Below are 21,599 nucleotides of genomic sequence, written 5' to 3'. Positions count from 1 at the left end.
GCCTCTTTGGTTAGGTTTATTCCTAGGTATCTTAGAGATTTGGGTGCAATTGTAAATGAGATTGACCCCTTAATTTCTCTTTCTTCTGTCTTGTTGTTGATTTATAGAAATGCAACTGATTTCTGTGCATTGATTTTATATCCTGACACTTTACTGAATTCCTGTACAAGGTCTAGCAGATTTGGAGTGGAGTCTTTTGGGTTTTCCACATGTAGTATCATATCATCTGCAAAGGGTGATAGTTTGACTTCTTCTTTGCCAATATGGGTGCCTTTAATTTCTTTTTGTTGTATGACTGCTGAGGCTAGGACTTCTAGTACTATGTTGAATAGCAGTGGTGATAATGGACATCCCTGCCATGTTCCTGAACTTAGCGGAAAAGCTCTCAGTTTTTCTCCATTGAGAATGATATTTGTGGTGGGTTTTCATAGATGGCTTTGATGATCTTGAGGTACGTACCCTCTATCCCTACACTTTGAAGAGTTTTGATCAGGAAAGGATGCTATACTTTGTCAAATGCTTTTTCAGCATCTATTGAGATTATCTTATGTTTCTTGTTCTTTCTTTTATTAATATATTGTATCACATTGAATGATTTGCAGATGTTGAACCAACCTTGCAGCCCTGGAATAAATTCCACTTGGTCGTGGTGAATAATCCTTTTAATGTACTATTGGATCCTATTGGCTAGTATTTTGGTGAGAATTTTTGCATCTGTGTTCATCAAGAGTATTGGTCTGTAATTCTCTTTTTTGATGGGATCTTTGTCTGGTTTTGGGATCAAGGTAATGCTGGCCTCATAAAATGAGTTTGGAAGTTTTCCTTCCATTTCTTTCTTTTTTTTTTTTTTGGAACAGTTTCAGGAGAATAGGAATTAATTCTTCTTTAAATGTTTGATAGAATTCCCCTGGGAAGCCGTCTGGCCCTAGGCTCTTGTTTGTTTGGAGATTTTTGATGACTGTTTCAATCTCCTTACTGGTTATGGGTCTGTTCAGGCTTTCTATTTCTTCCTGGTTCAGTTGTGGTAGTTTATATGTCTCTAGGAATGCATCCATTTCTTCCAGATTCTCAAATTTGCTAGCGTATAGTTGCTCATAATATGTTCTTATAATTGTTTGTATTTCTTTGGTGTTCGTTGTGATCTCTTCTCTTTCATTCATGATTTTATTTATTTGGGTCCTTTCTATTTTCTTTTGGATAAATGTGGCCAGGGGTTTTTCAATCTTATTAATTCTTTCAAAGAACCAGCTCCTAGTTTTGTTGATTTGTTTTATTGTTTTTTTTTTTTTTTGTTTCTATTTCATTGATTTCTCTTCGGATCTTTATGATTTCTCTTCTTCTGCTGTGTTTAGGGTTTCTTTGTTGTTCTTTCTCCAGCTCCTTTAGGTGTAGGTTAGGTTGTGTATTTGAGACCTTTCTTGTTTCTTGAGAAAGGCTTGTATCGCTATATATTTTCCTCTCAGGATGGCCTTTGCTGTGTCCCACAGATTTTGAACTGTTGTGTTTTCACTATCATTTGTTTCCTTGATATTTTTCAATTCTTCTTTAATTTCCTAGTTGACAAATTCATTCTTTAGAAGGATGTTCTTTAGTCTCCATGTATTTGGGTTCTTTCCAACTTTCCTCTTGTGATTGAGTTCTAGCTTCAGAGCATTGTGATCTGAACAAATGCAGAGAATGATCCCAATCTTTTGATACCGGATGAGACCTGATTTAGGACCGAGGATGTGATATATTTTGGAGAATGTTCCATGTGTACTAGAGAAGAATGTGTATTCTGTTGCTTTGGGATGGAATGTTCTGAAAATATCTGATGTTCATCTGGTCCAGTGTATCATTTAAGGCCTTTATTTCCTTGTTGATCTTTTGCTTGGATGATCTGTCCTTTTCAGTGAGGGGGGTGTTAAAGTCCCCTACTATTATTGTAGTATTGTTGATGTGTTTCTTTGATTTTGTTATTAATTGGTTTATATAATTGGCTGCTCTCATGGTAGGGGCATAGATATTTAAATTTGTTAGATCTTCTTGTTCGGCAGACCCTTTGAGTATGATATAGTGTCCTTCCTCATCTCTTATTATAGTCTTTGGCTTAAAATCTAATTGATCTGATGTAAGGATTGCCACCCCAGCTTTCTTTTGATGTCCATTAGCATGATAAATTGTTTTCCACCCCCTGAATTTACATCTAGAGGTGTCTTTGGTCTAAAATAAGTTTCTCGTAGACAACATACTGATGGGTCTTTTTTTTTTTAAATCCATTATGATACTCTGTGTCTTTTGACTGGGGCATTTAACCCATTTACATTCAGGGTAACTATTGAGAGATATGAATTTAGTGCCATTGTATTGCCTGTATGGTGACTGTTTCTGTATATTGTCTCTGTTCCTTTCTGATCGACTACTTTTAGGGTCTCTCTTTGCTTAGAGCACCCCTTTCAATATTTCCTGTAGAGCTGGTTTGGTGTTTACAAATTCGTTTAGTTTTTGTTTGTCCTGGAAGCTTTTTATTTCTCCATCTATTTTCAACGATAGCCTAGCTGGATCTAGTATTCTTTGCTGCATGTTTTTGTTGTTTAGTGCTCTGAATATATCATGCCAGTTCTTTCTGGCCTGCCAGGTCTCTGTGGATAAGTCCGCTGCCAATCTAATATTTTTACCATTGTATGTTACAGACTTCTTGTCCCGGGCTGCTTTCAGGATTTTCTCTTTGTCACTAAGAGTTGTAAATTTTTCTTTTATATTACAGGGTATGGACCATTCTTATTGATTTTGAGGGGGTTTCTCTGTGCTTCCTGGAGTTTGATGCTTGTTCCCTTTGCCATATTAGGGAACTTCTCTACAAAATTCACTCTAATATATCTTCTGCTTCCCTCTTTCTTCCTCTTCTGGAATCCTAATTATTCTAATGTTTTGTCTTATGTTATCACTTATCTCTTGAATTCTCCCCTCGTGGTCCAGTAGTTGTTTCTCTCTCTCTTTTTTTCAATTAATTAATTTATTTTTAAAAATGATTTTATTTATTTATTTGACAGATGGACATCACAAGTAGGCAGAGAAGTGGGTGGAGAGAGAGGAGGAAGCGGGCTCCCTGCTGAGCAGAGAGCCCGAGGTGGGGCTCAATCCCAGGACCCTGGGAACATTACCTGAGCTGAAGGCAGAGGCTTTAACCCACTGAGCAACCCAGGTGCCCTGTTTGTCTCTCTTTTGCCCAGCTTCTTTATTCTCTGTCATTTCGTCTTGTATGTCACTAATTCTCTCTTCTGCCTCATTTATGCTAGCAGTAAAGGTCTCCATTTTTAATTGCACCTCATTAATAACTTCTTTGATTTCAGCTTGGTTATATTTTAGTTCTTTTATTTCTCCAGAAAGGGCTTTTATTTCTCCAGACAGGGTTTCTCTAATATCTTCCATGCCTCCTTTGAGCCCAGCTAGCACATTGAGAATCATCATTCTGAAGTCTAGATCTGACATATTACCAATGTCCATATTGATTACATCTGTAGCCTTTGGTACTGCTTCTTGTTTTTTTTTGTTTTTGTTTTTTTGTTTTTTTTGTGGTGAGTTTTTCCGCCTTGTCATTTTATCCAGATAAGAATATATGAAGGAGAGAATAAAATACTAAAGGGATGGCAAAGACCCCAGGAAAATGTGCTTTAACCAAATCAGAAGAGATCCCAAATCGTGGGGGGGGGAAGAAAGGGGGTAAAAAGAAGTTCAGAAAAAAATGATTTAAAAAAGAAAAAAATAAAGAAAAAATATAAATAAGAATATATATATATATATATATATATATATATATATATATATATACTGGTGAAAAGAACAGAGTCACCCACTTAATTTTGGGAGTATTTTAGTCTCTTAGAAGAAACTACCTCCCAAAATTTTAAAGAATGAAATATATATATATATATATATATATATACACACACACATACACAGAATAAGGATAAATATGATGAAGGGATGGAATATGACTATAAGGATGAAAAATTCTTTTAAAATTTCTAAAAAAAATGAGTTGATAAGGTACGTTGGTTGGGAGAATAAAGAAAAAGAAAGTGGAGAGAATTTGCTCAGGCTGGAGACTAGAACAAAGCCCTGTGCTAGATTTAGGGTATATTTTGATCTATGAGAAGAAGTTGTATCCAAAATTTTTTTAGAAGAAAAAATCCTATGTGTATACAAAAATAAAGTTAAATACAAGGAAAGATAAAATATGACTATAATAATGAAGTTTCAAAAAGATTTTTGTATGAAAGGTATTGTTAAGATAAACTAGTTAAAAAAAGTTAAAAGAGGAAAGAGCAAAAGTTTAAAAAATTTTAGCATAAGAAAAAAAATGAAATAAAAATTTAATTAACTTGCAAGAATCATGGGAGAAAGCCATGAATTCCATGCTTTCCTTTCTCCTCCTCTAGAATTCCGCTGTTCTCCTTGGTAAGTGAACTTGGTCTTGGCTGGATTCCTTGCTGATCTTCTGGGGGAGTGGCCTGTTGTAGTGATTCTCAAGTGCCTTTGCCTGAGGAAGAGTTGCATTGCCCTTACCAGGGGCCATGCTAAGCAATCCGCTCAGGTTTGCTTTTGGGAGCTTTTGTTCCCTGAATGCTTTCCGCTTTCCATAGAGTTCTGGAGGATGGGAATGAAAATGGCGGCCTCCCAATCTCCGGCCCAGAGGAGCCAAGAGCTCGGGGCCCCACTCCTCAGTGCACCCTCAGAGAAAAGTGCTCAATCACTCCCATCTACCTGGCTGCCAGCTGTGCTCCAAGCTCACCGAGCCTGTGACCAAGCATCTCTGTCTCTGGCACACAGACCTGCCTGGAGTCTCCAAACCCAGTAGATCCCTGTGCTCTTCCAGGGGGGTCTCCCTAGATCTTGGGGGGTCCCTGCTCAAAGAGCAATGGTCTGACTGTGCCATGGATCTCAGTTTAAGGTAACCCTGAGTTGAGAGCTCACTCCTCGGCTCCATCTCTGTAGCCAGCTTCCCTGCTCTAATACCTGCATGCTCTGTGACACTCAGACACCCCCCATCCTTCTGTGACCCTGCAGGACCTGAGACCATGCTGTCCCTGTGTGGGCTTCACCCCGGCTTAGGCTCTGGAGCGATGTCCCTCAATGGAGCAGACTTTTAAAATTTCTGATTTTGTGCTCTGTTGCTCCGCTGCTTGCTGGGAACCATTCCCTTCCCCCGCGGTCTATCTTCCCGTTGCTTTGGATTCACTTCTCCGCAGGTCCTACCTTTCAAAAAGTGGTTGATTTTCTGTTTCTGTTTCTAGAATTGCTGCTCTTCTTCTCTTTGATCTCCTGTTGGATTTATAGGTGTTTGGAATGGTTTGATAAACTATCTAGCTGATCTCCTGCTACCTGATGTCATCTCAGCCTGCTACTCCTCCGCCATCTTGACTCCTCCCCCTCAGGTAGTGTTTTTAGTTTTCCTTGGAAAAAAATGCCCACAAAAATCCAAAACTAAAACAATCAAACAAACAAAAGCTCCACTTCCCCATCTTTGCAGAATCACTTTATTCTAGGGCACTCCTTCAACACTAACTTCCACTGAACCTAGATATCAGACTGTTGTGAAAATTTAGTGTCTTCTCAAGATTTTCCTGACCATGTTTCTTGCATGAGGCTTGTACTTGTCTTTATAAATTCTCCCACATACATGACTGCTTTTGAATGTCCTAATTTATCAAGGAAACATTCACCAGCTTTTTCTTCCATGTCTGGGATATTCTATTTTATGTTCCAACCATACTCTTACTCCAGGCATCTGCATATTGCTACTTCTGCTTGAATTGATTTTGACCCGTGTCTACTGCTTTTACAACTTGAGTTCTGAGTTAGATAAAACTGAGATGAATGCCTTGTGTCAGTCTTTCAGGTAGCTCCCAGACAGGTTAGAATATACATACTTGATAATTTGCACATATGGTCTATTCTGTTCCTTCCAAATCCATCAACCAGGTCCCACATGGGAATATGGGCTTTCTTGTATAAGATCACCACTTCACTGGAGATGGTGTAGGCCAAGAGATGTGAAAATACCACAAAGCTTTCTTAACACTTTGGAGTTGCCTTTTTCTTGATTCAGCATTCCCTCAGTTATTGTAAACATTTGACTGCTTTCTAGAGTTCTGATGAAGCTGGTTCTGCCAGTTTCTGCTTGGTGTTCAGTATTTCTGCAGGAGAATAACAGGTTGAAGCTGCCTACTTCACCATTTTGATGACATCCTGCCTCCAGCACTTTTTATTTCCTTAATCTTCTTTATTCATTTTTTTCATTGTACTTATCATAACCCTAATATTATTCTGGATATATTTCTGGATTTATTTGTTGACTTGTTTATTGTCTATTTACTTTACTAGAATATTAGGTCCAGGAGTACAAGAACTGTAATTGTATTTTTTATCTTGTGCCTACCATAAAGTATCATATCTTACTTATATCATACTTACCTAGTTGTGTTCATGGAATGAAACAAAGTATATGGTCCTCCTACCTTGCCACCATCTTCTCTTCAATGTAAATTTTTTATATTTTTTATATATATTTTTATATTTTCATATTTTTTATATATAATATATATATACCTTATATATATTATATATATATACAGATATATGTAGATATATATATCTGAGACTATTTACTGCTGAGTGAGTGAATATTATGCCACTTGTTCCCAATACCAGTTTGTCTTTGTCTTTAATAACTAGTCTTGTACACCAGCTAGTTATAAAGTTTTTGCTTGTTTGACAATTTTTTTGCTAGTTTGCAGTCAAATTAAGAGAAAAAGTACACTTTTATTTAAAAGATGTTATTTATTTGTCAGAGAGAGGGAGAGAGAACAAGCAAGCACAGGCAGACATAGTGGGAGGCAGAGGCAGAGGGAGAAGCAGGCTCCCTGCCAAGCAAGGACCCCGATGTTGGGCTCAATCCCTGGCCTCTGGGATCATGACCTGAGCCGAAGGCAGCTGCTTAGCCAACTGAGCCACCCAGGTGTCCCGAGAAAAAGGACACTTTAGTGAAATTTTGATTAACAAAATATATTTGCTTTAAAGGTATGTTCTATATCTTAGTTAGTTCTTATTTGTGCAAAAAAATATAAAAAATTTACATTGAAGAGAGGATGGTGGCAAGGTAGGAGGACCATATACTTTGTTTCATTCCATGAACACAACTAGGTAAGTATGAAATCATTCTAAATATTGCAGAAATCAACCTGAAGACTGAGAGAACAAACTCCACAACTAAATGGAGAGAAAAGCCATATCAAAGGAGTTAGGAAGGAGAAGGGAGTTAAGATGGTTCCCCTCTGGTAGTAGGGGGACCCTGGGCTTGTCTCATCCCTCAAACACAGCTAGATCAACATCAAGTCATTTTGAACACTTAGGAAATTGATCTGAGGATTGAGAGAACAACTCGCACAATTAGAGGAAGAGATCATGGCAGGTACAAAGTGGGGAGATGTGAACTGGGGGAGAGAAAAGCCGTGGTACCACAGAGATGACTACCACAGAGGTGAGACCCTTTTGATGGAGAGAAGACAGAGGTAAAGAAAAGGGGAGAGAGCAGAGCATTGGGTTTGCACTAGAAAAACACTTCCCCAAAGTCATTTACTGGGGAATTGAGAGGAATTGATTACTGTAAGTTTTTACAAACCATGGAGCTCAAATTCCAAGGTTTTAGAAGCCCATGCTATTTGCTAGAGTCAAGCGTGGTGGGCAGTGGGGCTCCTGGAGAGAGGGAGGGTAGATGCCCAGAAGAGGGCAATGGACAGCATGGTGTAAGGAGCCTTTGGGTCACACTAGAAGAGAACATTCCCCTTCCTGGAGTACATTTGCAAGAGGGTGTACTGCCTCTCCAAGGAGAAAAGACCCACTGAGTGCAACTAAGCATCCATCCATCAGCAAGGGACATAAGTGTGGGGCAAAGGGCAGATACCCTGGTGGCAGCTTTTTGCTGTATTTCACCATGAACTGTAAGCACCTGCACAGCTATGTGACTGCTTTTCTGTGACAATAAAGCACCTAACTCAGCACTGTGAGGCTAACGTGGGGAGGAGAGGGGAGCATGTCTGCACATTGCTGAGTTCTTTAAAATTTGGAGTTTTGTATTCCAGCAATGTGCCAGAGATAAAATACAGGAGAACTGTGGTTTCAGTCATTCCAATGGTCTAGACACAGCCAGGATAAGGGCATGGAACTGACAGAAGCTGGGGACACAAGAGGAGAAGTTGTTTGTTTTTCTGTGAAGTCTTACTGAACAGCAGTGGTCATGAGATTCCCCTCTCTGGGGATGAGAGAGCAAGGTGACACCATCTTCCTCCCCACTCCCCATTAGTAACACAGTGCTTCCAGTGGAGACTGGAGGGACTTACAACATCCCTCCCAAATGGTGTCATCTTTAATAGGGCAGATCTCACGGTAAGCCAGTCCAATGGTCCTCTCCCTCAGAGGATTAACATAGGCCCACCACATGCATCAAGTCTGCTGATCATAGAGTGATCAAAGCCATCAGCTTCAGTTCTGGTGAAAATAAGACCAGGGTTTGTTTTCTTTCTTTCTTTGGAGTCAAGCTTGTAGTTTTTTGTCTGTTTCCTTCTTTGTTTATGTTGTTCCTTTCTCTTTTATCTCTTTTGGATCATACTTTTTTGTTCTTTTACCAGGCTTATTTTAACAAACAAATCAAAGCACACCTATTTAAAGGTCCAAACACTCCCCACCGCAAGCAAGAAGGAATTCTGCAGAAGACTGACTTGTGGGAAAGAGCTACCAAGACACAACAGTGGACTGCACACAGAATACACCAGAAACACTTCTGAAGTGCCAGTCTCTGGACAGTATATGACCCCTTCTTAATATAGCGTTACTCCCAGGAACACAAAACATGACAAACTTTCATAACATGCAGAAGACAGAAACCTAGATGAAATGAGAAGACAGAGGAATTCTCCCCAAAAGAAATATAAAAAAGCATAGCCAAGGATTTGTTCAAAATAGATATAAGCATTATATCTGAACAAGAATTTAGAACAACAGTCATAAAATGACTAGCTGGGCTTGAAAAAAGCATAGGAGACACCAGAGAAACATTTGCTACCCTTAAAGACTGGAAAACCACTCAAGCTGAAATTAAACAAAGGTATAACTGAAATGCAAGACTGACTGGATATAATCATAATGAGGATTGAAGAAGCAGAGGAGAAAATAGGTGATATAGAAGATAAAATTATGGAAAATAATGAAGCTGAAAACAAGAGGGAAAGAACCATTAGATTATGAATGTAGACATAGGGAACTTAGAGATTCCATAAAGCAAAATAACCATATCACAGGAGTCCCAGAAGAGCAAGAGCAAGAAAAAGGGCACAGAAGTTTGATTTCAACAAATTATAGTTGAGACCCTCCCTACACTGGGGAAAGAAATAGCATTCAAGTCTAAGAGACACAGAGAACTCCCCTCAAAATCAACAAAAACAGGTTAACACCACAACATATCATAGGGAAACTTGCAAAATATGAAGATAAAGAGAGAATTATGAAAGAAGCTAGAGAAAAGATCCTTACCTACAAGTGTGGACACATAAAGTTAGCAGCAATTCTGTTTCCAGAAACTTGGCAGGCCAGAAGAGAGTGGCATGATATATTCAATGTGCTAAATAGGAACAATGTGCACCCAAGATTACTTTATCCAACAAGGTTGTCATTCAGAATAGGAGAGATATAAGGTTTCCAAGACAGACAAAAAACTAAAGGAATTTGGGAACACTAAACAAGCTGTACAATAAACATTAAAGGGGACCTTTTGAGCAGGAAAGAGACCAAAGGCAACACAGACTAAAAAGGAACAGAGACAATCTACAGGAACAGCAACTTTATAGGTAATACAATGGTACTAAATTCATATCTATCGATAATTACTCTGAATGTAAATGGATTAAATGCTTCAATCAAGAGACATAGGTATCAGAATGGATTTTAAAAAAAGTAAGACCCATCATATGCTGCTTACAAGAGACATATTTTATTTTATTTTACATTTTCATTTTTGTATTAACACATAATGTAGTATTTCTTTCATGGGTACAGGTCTCTAATTCATCAGTCTTACACAATTCACAGCTCTCACCATATAACATACCCTCCCCACTGTCCATCACCCATTCATCCCATCCTTCCCACCCCCCTTCACTCCAGCAACCCTCAGTTTGTTTCCTGATTAAGAGTCTCTTATGGTTTGGCTCCCTCTCTGGTTTCATCTTGTTTCATTTTTTCCTTTCTTCCCCTATGCTCCTCTGCCTTGTTTCTCAAATTCCACATATCAGTGAGATCATATGATAATTGTATTTCTCTGATTGACTTATTTCACTTAGCATAATACCCTCTAGTTCCATCCACATCATTGCAAATGGCAAGATTTCATTTTTGATGGCTGCATAATATTCCAGTGTGTGTGTATGTGTGTTTGTGTATCTCACATATTCTTGATCCATTCATATGTTGATGGACATCTAAGATTTTCCCACAGTTTGGCTATTGTGGACATTGCTACTATAAACATTGGGGTGCACGTGACCCTTCAGATCACATTTGTATCCTTGGGGTAAATATTCAGCAGTGCAATTGTTGGGTCATAGGGTAACTCTATTTTCAACTTTTTGAGGAACCACCGTAATGTTTTCCAGAGTGGCTGCACCAGTTTGCATTCCCACCAAGAGTGTAGGAGGGTTCCCCTTTCTCTGCATCCTCACCAACATCTATCATTTCCTGACTTGTTAATTTTAGCCTTTACAAGAGACACATTTTAGACCCAAAGTCACTTCCAGATTGAAAGTGAGGGGATGGAGAACAATTTATCATGCTAATGGACATAAAAAAAATCCCCTGGAGTAGCTGTACTTATGTCAGACAAACTAGATTTTAGACTAAAGACTGTAATAAGGGATGAAGAAGGGCACTATATCATAATAAAGTGGTCCACCCAACAGGAAGATCTAACAATTGTAAACACTTATGCTCCTAATTTGGAAACATCCAAATATATAAATCATTTAAGAACAAATGTAAAGAAAGTCATTGATAATGATCCAATAACACCCCACTCACAGCAATGGACAGATGATCTAAGCAGAAAATCAATAAGGAAACTATGACTTTGAATGACACACTGAAACCAGATGGACTTAAAAGTTATATTCATAGTATTTCCTCAGAAAGCAGCAGAATACACATTCTATTCCAGTACACATGGAACATTCTCCAGAACATGTCACATACTGGGTCACAAATCAGGCTCAATACATAAAAAAAGATTGAGATCATACCATGCATATTTCCAGACTACAATCCTATGAAACTTGAAGTCAACCACAAGAAAAAATATGGGAGGACCACAAATACATGAAGGTTAAAGAACATCCTACTAAAGAATGAATGAGTTAACCAGGAAATTAAAGAAGAAATTAAAAAATACATGGAAACAAATGAAAATGAAAAAATAGTAGTCCAAAACCTATGGAATGCACAAAAGGCAATCATATGAGGGAAATCCATAGTAATACAGGCCTTCCTCAAGAAGCAAAAAAAAAAAAAGGGGGCACCTGGGTGGCTCAGTGGGCTAAAGCCTCTTGCCTTCAGCTCAGGTCATGATCCCAGGGTCCTGGGATTGAGTCCCGCATCAGGCTCTCTGTTCAGCGAGGAGCCTGCTTCCTCCTCTCTCTGCCTGCCTCTCTGCCTACTTGTGATCTCTGTCTGTCAAATAAATAAAATCTTCAAAAAAAAAAAAAAGAAGCAAAAAAGGGCTCTAATATGCAACCTGACCATCCACCAAAGGAGCTGGAAAAAGAAGAATGAATAGAGCCTAAAAACAGCAGAAGGTGGGAAATAATGAAGATTAGAACAGAAATAAATGATATAGAAATTTTAAAAAACTGTTAAATGAAACTAGGAGCTTGTTCCTTGAAAGAACAAATAAAATTGATGACCCCTTAGCCAGACTTATCAAAAAGAAAATAGTAAATAAAATGAAGAATGAATAAAATAAATAAAATGAATAAAAAATAAATAAATAAAATAAAATAAATAAAACAAAGAATGAAAGAGGAGAGATCAAAACCAACACCACAGAAATACAATTATAAGAGAATAGTATGAACAATTATATGCCAACAAATTGGATGATCTGGAAGAAATGGATGAATTCTTCAAAACATATAAACTACCAAAACTGAAACAGGAAGAAGTAGAAAATAGAATAGACCCATAACTAGCAAAGAAATTGAATCAGTAATCAAATATCTCCCAACAAACAAGAGTCCAAGACTGAATGGCTTTCCAGGGAAATTCTACCAGACATTTAAAGAAGAATTCATACTTATTCTTCTCAAACTCTTAAAAAATAAAAAGAAAAAAGAAAAAGAAATGGAGGGAAAACTTCCAAACTCATTCTATGAGGCCAGCATTACATTTATTCCAAAGCAGACAAAGACCCCACTAAAACAGAAAACTATAGGCCAATATCCCTGATGAACATGGATGCAAACATTCTCAACAAGATACTAGCAAATATAGTCCAACAGTACATTAAAAAAATTATTCCAATTATTGAGTGGGATTTATTTCTGGGCTGCAGTGGTCATTCAAAATCTGCAAATCAATCGGTGTGATACACCACATTAATAAAAGAAAGGACAAGAACCGTATGATTGCCTCAATAGATGCAGGTAAAAAAGCATTTGATGAAGTACAGCATTCTCTCTTGATAAAAACTTTTAAGAAAGTAAGAATAGAAGAAACATACCTTATATGGCCTTATATGAAAGACCCACAGCTAAATCACTGTCAGTGAGGAAAACTGAGAGCTTTCCCCCTAATGTCAGGAACATGACAAGGATGTCCACTCTCACCACTTGTTCAACATAGTACTGGAAGTCCTAGCCTTAGCCATCGGGCAATAAAAAGAAATGGAAGGCATCCAAATCAGCAAGGAAGAAGCCAAAATTTCACCCTTTGCATATGCCATGATGCTCTATGTAGAAAACCCCAAAGACTCCACCAACATATTTCTAGAACTGGTACAGGATTTCAGCAAAGTTGCAGGATATAGAATCAATGTAGAGGAGTCTGTTGCATTTCTATACAACAATAATGAAGCAGCAGAAAGAGAAATTGAGGAATCAGTCCCATTCCCAATTTCACCAAAAACCATGATACCTAGAAATAAACCTAACCAAAGAAGTAAAGGATCTGTGTGCTGAGAAGTGAAGAACACTTATGAAAGAAATTGAGGAAGACACGAAGAAATGGAAAAACATTCCATGCTTATGGATTAGAAGAACAAATACTGTTAAAATGTCTATACTACCCAAATCAATCTACACATTAAATGCAATCCTTATCAAAATATCACCAGCATTTTTCACAGAGCTAGAACAAATAACCCTACAGTTTGTACAGAACCACAAAAGACCCCAAACAGCCAAGGGAATGTTACAAACCAAAGCTGAAGACATCACAATTCCAGACTTTAAGCTATGGTACGAAGCTGTAATCATCAAGACAGCATGGTACTGGCACAAAAAACAGACATATAAGTCAATGGAACAGAATAGAGAATCCAGAAATGGACCCACAGCTATATGGTCAACTGACCTTCAACAAAGCAGGAAAGGATATCCAATGGAAAAAAGACAGTCTCTCCAACAAATGTTGTTGGGACAACTGGACAGCAACATGCATGAGTATGAAACTGGATCACATTCTTACACACAAACAAAAATAAATTCAAAATAAATGAAAGACGTAAATGTGAGACAGGAATCCATCACAATTCTAGAGGAGAACATGGGCAGCAACCTCTTTGACCTCAGCTGCAGCAAATTCTTACTAGACATATCGCTACTGGCATGGGAAACAAAAGCAAAAATGAACTACTGGAACTTCATCAAGATAAAATCTTCTGCACTGTGAAGGAAACAATCCACAAAACTAAAAGGCAGTCTTCAGAATGGGAGAAAATATTTGCAAATGACATATCTGATAAAGGGTTAGTATCCAAAACCTATGAAGAACTTCTCAAACTCAGCACCCCAAAAACAAATAATCCAGTTAAGAAATGGGCAGAAGACATGAACATACATTTTTCTAAAGAAGACATCCAGATGGTTAGCAGGCACATAAAAAGATGCTCAACATCACTCATCATCAGGGAAATACAAATCAAAACCAAAATGAGATACCACCACATACCCTTCAGAATGGCTAAAGTTAACAACACAGGGAACAACAGGTGTTGGTTGAGGATGATGAGAAATGGGGAGCCCTCATGGACTGTTGCTGGGAATGCAAACTGTTGTAGCAACTTTGGAAAACAGTATGTAGGTTCCTGAAGAAGTTAAAAGTAGAGGTACCTGGATGACTCACTATATTAAGTGTCCAGCTTTTGATTTTGGATTGGGTCATGGTCTCAGGGACATGTCAGTCGAGCCCTGTGTTAGCCTCTGTGCTCATGGTGGAGTCTGCTTGAGATTCTTTCTCCTCCTCACTCTCCATCCCCCTATGACCCTTCCCCCACTCATGCTCTTTCTTTCTCTCTCAAATAAATAAATAAATAAATAATAAAATCTTTAAAAAATGTTACAGTAGAACTGCTGTATGATTCAGCAATTTTACTACTAGGTATCTATCCAAAGGATACAAAAACATAGATTCAAAAGGATACATGCACCCCAATGTTTATAGCTGCATTGTGAACAGTAGCTAAACTATGTGGAGAACCCCAGTGTCCATCACTGATAAGTAGATAAACAAGATGTGGTATATATGTATATGCAATTCAATATTATTCAGCCATCAAAAAGAATGAAATTTTGTTATTTGCAATGACATGGATGGAACTAGAGTGTATTATGTTAAGTGAAAGACAAACACCATATGATTTCACTCATATGTGGAATTTTAGATACAAAACAGATGAACATAGGGGAAGGGAAGGAAAAATAGAATAAGATAAAAGTAGGAAGGGAGGCAAACCATAAGACACTCTTAATTATTCAGAACACAGTTAAGGTTGCTGGAAGGGTGAAGGATGTGTTAAATGGATGTTGGGCATCAATGAGGACACTTGTGATGAGCACTGGGTGTTATATGTAAGTGATGAGTCACTAAATTCTACTCCTGGAACCAGTACTACAGTGTATGTTAACTAACTTGAATTTAAATAAAAACTTGGAAAAAATAAAAACAAAAGTAGCTGAGAAAAAAAGAAGTTAAGTGCAGAGATGTGGTTTAGGGGAGAAATGGGTTGGGGGGCTATATAGAGGAGGGAGATGTAGTTGAAGAGAAGGGCAAGAGAGAGTATAAATCACACAGAGGAACAAAGAAGGAGAACATCTCTCCCAGCCATTAGCTGGGCAAACCAGAAGGGCTCATTTTTGTGAGTTCTTGCAACAAGTGAGCCTTAAAGTCTGGAATTTTAAAGGTCAGCAGGCTTGGCTGAGATAGAGTCCTGAGGGCACTGCCCTACTCCTGGAGAGAAGGCAGGCAAAAAACCCATGGGCAAGTGGTGTGGTAACCAGTTTGAAGAACTCTTGGGGCACACTGTGTGGGGGTGGGAGGATTGTTTGCTCTTCTCAGAGTGCATCACTGAGAGACAGCACTCATGGAGACACCTCTCCAGGAACAAAGGAGCTGGTTGGTGCCATTTCTCTTCCCTGTCCCTCAGCATAACACAGAGCCACCTGTGGGAAACAGCACAGTGCCCACACAGGCTATCTAACTTGTTTATGCCAATTCCCACCCCCCTGCCCTCTGGTGGTATTGCTTTTCTCAGTTAAGCTTGCCTCAGTCCCAGTGCAGCTGATTTCTTCCCCAGATGATGCACAAAACCCCTGCCCACACCATGTCTCCCAACAAGAGTGTTCTGCAGGGCTTCAGTTCTAGTGGAAGTAGTATGAAGACTTGTTTAACAAGTGGACCAGAGCAAACCTAGTTAAAACTCACCACATTCTTTTGTTGTAACATGGACAGGAATGGAAGAGATTATGCTGAGTGAAATAAGTCAAGCAGAGAGAGTCAATTATCATATGGTTTCACTGATTTGTGGAGCATAACAAATAGCATGGAGGACAAGGGGAGTTAGAGAGGAGAAGGGAGTTGAGGGAAATTGGAAGGGGAGGTGAACCATGAGAGACTATGGACTCTGAAAAACAATCTGAGGGGTTTGAAGGGGCAGGGGGTGGGAGGTTGGGGGAACCAGGTGGTGGGCATTGGAGAGGGCACGGATTGCATGGAGCACTGGGTGTGGTGCAAAAACAATGAATACTGTTATGCTGAAAATAAATTAAAAAAATTAAAAAAAAAGACAAAAAAAGTAAAAATAAAAATAAAAATAAAAAATAAATCAGGACAATAGCCAAAAATTCTTTTCAAATAAAAATACTTCAGTGGCAAACAAAACAAAACAAAACAAAACAAAAAAACTCACCACATTCTGGACAAGAACCCAACACTGCCCACTACAGGCAAGAGGAGCCTCTGCGGATGACTTACCTGAAAAACACAACACAACACACACCAGAGACACTCCCTGAAGCACTAGGCCTGGGGCACTATGGAACTCTTCTTCATAGAGCCATTACTATCAGGAGTGGGAAACATATATGGCCTTTTTTTTTTTTTAACACAAAGAGAGCACAGACTTAGACAAAATATGAACATGGAGGAATTCATCCTAAATGAAGAAAAAGATAAGGCCATGGCCAGAGATCTAAGTGAAACAGATATAAGTAACATGTCTGATGGAGAATTTAAACCAACAATCGTAAGGATACTCAATGGGATTGAGAAAAGAGTGGAAGACATCAGGGAGGCCTTTACCACAGGGTAAAAAGATGAACAGAGCTGAAAGCCCCCACTAGGGCTCCCCTACCTTAACCAGGTTCCTGGCTTCAATGCTTGGGAACTCCACTGTCTCAAGCACTCTCCGTATTTCTGTGACTCCAGGTATCCTGGCACCACATTGACCCACCTAGACTTCTTCCACTTTTCACCACCTGAGCACCTTTCAGGCAGGGATGTCTCTCACTGGAGCAGATTTCTAAGGGTTTCAATTTTGCCCTCTGGGGCTATATCACTTTCAGTAGCCAGTTTATGGAGGGTCCCTCCCCGCTCTGTTTATTTTCCAATATATCCCATCAGATTCACTACTTCACACCTCCTACCTTGCAAAAAGTGGTTGCTTTTCTACTTGTAGAGTTCCAGATATTTTTTCTTACATATCAGGCTGAATTCATGGGTGTTCAGAATGGTTTGACAGTTACCTAGATAAATTTAAGTGACCCAATGAAATGAAGTCCCTCTACTCTCCAACCATCTTGTTACATTGCCCTCCCCACCTTTTTTTAAGAAAGGGAGAGAGAGAATCTTAGCAGGCTCCACACCTAGTGCAGAGCCTGATGTGGTGCTTGATCTCACCACTCTGAGATCATGACCTGAGCTGAAATCAAAAGTCAAATGCTTAACCATCTGAGCCACTGAAATGCCCCATGTATGCAAAATTCTCAATAAAATACTGGCAAACTGAATCCAACAGTACATTAAAAGAATAATTTACCAGGATCAAGTGGGATTTATTCCTGGCTTGCAAGTGTGGTTCAATATTCACAAAAAGAAATCAGTGTGATACACCACATTAATAAGAGAAAGGATAAGAACCATATGCTCATTTCAATAGATGCAGAAAAAGCATTTGACAAGGTATAACATCCATTCATGAAAAAACTTTCAAAAAAGTAGCTTTAGAAGGAGAATTTGTCAACATATCTCTTAACTATAGAGAACAAACTTATGGTTACCAGAGTGTCAGTGGGTGGAGGAATGGTTAAATTGGTGATGGGATTAACGAGTGCACTTCCTGTGATGAGCACTGGGTATTTTATCAAAGTGTGGAATCACTAAATTGTATACCTGAAACTAATCTTATGTTATATTTTAACTAATGGAATTTAAATAAAAACTGAAAAAACCCTTCTTTCAAGTAAAAAAATATTAAAAATTGTGAAAAAATTGGGGAAATTTTAATACTGTTCGGATTTGTTTATGTTAAAATTATTGTTAAATCTTTAGATATACTATGGTATGGTGGTTATATTAAAAAGATTCCTTTCTTTTCCTTTGTTTGCTCATTTGTTTTGTTTCTGGAATTCCACATATGAGTGAAATCATACGGTGTATTTATTTTTCTCACCGAGTTACTTCACTTAGCATTACACCTTCTAGGTCATCTAAATTTTGAAAATGGTGAGATCTTATCTTTTTTTATGCTGAGTAATATTCCATTGTATATGTATATATCCACATCTTATTTTTTTAAAGATTTTATTTATTTATTTGACAGACAGATTACAAGTAGGCAGAGAGGCAGGCAGAGAGAGGGGGGAAGCAGGCTCCCTGCAGAGCAGGGAGCCTGATGTTGGGCTTGATCCCAGGACCCTGGGATCATGACCTGAGCTGAAGGCAGAGGCTTTAACCCACTGAGCTACCCAGCTGCCCCAATATATCCACATCTTTTCTTTATCTATTCATCTATTGAGGAGCTCTTGAGTTCTTCCATATCTTGGCTATTGTAAATAATGTTATGATAACCATAGGGGTGCATATATCTTTATGAATTAGTGTTTTTATTTTCTTTGGGAGAAATAACCAGTAATGGAATTTTCAGAACATTTGATAATTCTATTAAAAATTTTTAAAAGATTTTATTTATTTATTTGAGGGGGAGAGAGAGAGAGAGAAAGAGGGCATGAGTGGAGGGAGGGGTAGAGGGAGACAGAGAGAAGCAGACTCCTTGATGAATGGGGAGCCCAACTTTAGGCTCAATCCCAGGACCCTGAGATTATGACCCAAGCTGAATGAAGTCAGACACTTAACTGACTGAGCCACCCAAAGGCCCCTATTTTTAGAAAAATTTTTTTGAATAACTTCCATACCATGGGATTTAAGAAAACAATTGAACAAAGAAAAAAAAAGACAGCCTTTTTGAAAAACAAATATTTAATAATAAAACCATAGTTATAAGCTTTCTATCTTTAGACTACCTTTGCCAAAATTCTTTCTATCATCTTCAGATTTTGTCTATAAATAATTGTTCATTGTACTTTTCTTTGAAAGTGAGTTTTAAGTCATCATACAATATTTTGATGTTTAACTTAAAACATTTCTATATCTAATTCAACATACTCTTGTTCAATGTAAACAAAACCTCAAGTTTTCACTTTTATTTTTCTTCTGATACTTTCTGCAAAAGAATGCTGTATGGCCATTTTTCAAAAGAGGCCAAAATACTATGATTGGGAGAGATTTAAGGAGAGAAAAAAGGCACACACAGAGAGCTGGTAAACCAGCTAAGAATGGAACAACTCCCCAAGTCATCATAGAGGTTGCTGAGTGGGCCATAAACCAGCAAATACTACCTGCTTATTATCTCACTTAGGAAGATGCATACCTTTGAAAGTGACAGAATTTAAGTCTAGTGTGGCACTTTCAGAAAATGGCATCAAAGGTTGGAGTTTAAATCTTTCTTTATTCTCAAGTCACTGGACATTTAAGAGCAAAGATATAGATGGGCTCTTTCTCTCCTTTTTTTCTTCCTTGTAACAGATGTATGATTCATGGATTGTCCTTTAGTGGTCTCCATTTTCATCTTATTACTTTTTCTTTGCTTCTGCATGTTGATAGCTTTGTTCACTTTCTTAGATGTAGAGATGTTAGGACAAGTACTACTTTTATTACCTAATTCACCACAAATAAAGCAGCCATCTTTGGGGCCCATGTGAGAATGATCTGGAAGAGCACAATGACTGCAAATGCTACAGTGGATCCAGAAAGGTTTTAGACACTTTATGCAGGAAAAGCAATGGTTCCATTCTTGCCATCCTTGGATGTATAAGAATTAAAGTGCTCACAGTATTGATTTTCTAGGAAACATCATTAACACAGAGGCAAAATCTGTACCCTTCTTCAATAGGAAGGATTATTTTGCTTGTTGGAATATTAGTGAAAATATGCACAGGAGACTGTTTTCAACCTGTCTTTCCATGTGTATAAAGTATATGATTATCATAATCTATCTGGTAATTCAGCATGCAGAAACTTGGAAAAAACAGACAACTTTGGGATTGAAAAAATTAGGGGAAAAATCCAGAATATGGGTAGTTGGTTTTCTTGGTTTTGATCTTCTTTCCACAGAGCAATTTATTTCTTGAGTGTAACAACCAGAGGTTCAGCAAAACCACCGAAAGAAGGATCTGTCATCATAATGACTCCCTCACCTTTATCTTCCCATGACAATGTTCTGCATACTTCAAAGGCAGTCTTTCCATCAAAGACGTGATTGTTAAACATGTTATAATGGCTAAACCTATCTTCCACTAGAAACTATGAATATAAAAACCAGTATCCAATAAAAGGCTTTTAATGTTAGACTTCTTTTTTTTTTTAAAGAGATCACAAGTAGACAGAGAAGCAGGCAGAGAGAGGAGGAAGCAGGCTCCCCGCAGAACAGAGAGCCCGATGTGGGGCTCGATCCCAGGACTCTGGGATCATGACCTGAGCTGAAGGCAGAGGCTTTAACCCACTGAGCCACCCAGTTGCCCCTAATGTTAGACTTCTTGTCACCTGATGCTTTCAACATGATCAGCTCATAAAATCTTGGTGTTCCAACTCATAGTACTCTTCTGAATCCAAGGGTAGAAAGTAGCTCTATTAAGAACTGAAAGCTCCTATCAGCAAACAAATACTGGGTATTTGTCTTTATGTTTTTCAATGGATAACGAAGTTGACTGTGTGTTTTCAATTGGGTGATAGAAATATCACCTACTACCTGATGCTCATGATGCTTTTCTCAATCATTTGGCAAAAGCAACTGCTGACATCTTTGACAAAACTTTCTCTGAGACAAGGGTAACCCAATAAACTTCATGTAACTTTCCCCACACTGTGCTCAGGATAGAGGAGTCTGACATCTTTGGTTATGAGCTTCTTGGGCAGCAAATCTAGCCCCTGACAACTTTTCATCTTCCCAATGGAAAAAAATCACAGTCTTTTCAATCTCTACAGGCTGAGCAGGATTAAAACCCTTGTGTTTTGTTCTTTCCCTTGGCTCATCTTTACACACAGAAGAGTGGGTCCATGATGGCACAGAAGGGTGGGTGTGGCAGTGTTGGAAGGAAGCACCACCTCCACTTCTGAGTTCCCCTGATGACTCTCCACTCCCTCCACTCTCTCCACTGCTCCCAGCCAGTCCTTGGGTATCCCCATATTCCTACCAAGACAGACTTTTATTTTTTATATTTTTAAAATATTTAATTTGTTTATTTGACAGAGAAAAAGAGAGAGAAAGCGAGAGAGGAAACACAAGCAGGGGGAGTGGGAGAGAGAAAAGCAGACTCCCCATGGTGCAGGGAGCTTGACATGGGGCTCAATCCAAGGACCTGAGCTGAAGGCAGATGCTTAATGACTGAGCCACCCAGACACTCCAGACTTATATTTTTCTTTTATTTTTTAGAAGATTATATTTAATTATTTGAAAGAGAGAGAGA

General features: G+C 38.4%; 1 pseudogene; it reads right to left on the bottom strand.

Annotated features, from left to right (window-relative positions):
- Positions 1–19,603: 19,603 nt before the first annotated feature.
- On the bottom strand, positions 19,604–21,318 carry LOC116861426 (annotated as a pseudogene).
- Between the last annotated feature and the right edge of the window lie 281 nt (positions 21,319–21,599).

Source organism: Lontra canadensis, unplaced genomic scaffold, assembly GCF_010015895.1.
Source record: "Lontra canadensis isolate GAN:19392208 unplaced genomic scaffold, GSC_riverotter_1.0 scaffold197, whole genome shotgun sequence".
In the NCBI taxonomy this organism is placed as follows: Eukaryota; Metazoa; Chordata; class Mammalia; order Carnivora; family Mustelidae; genus Lontra; species Lontra canadensis.
Note: the sequence above shows the minus strand (reverse complement) of the source record. Positions and strands in the feature narration are given on the sequence as shown.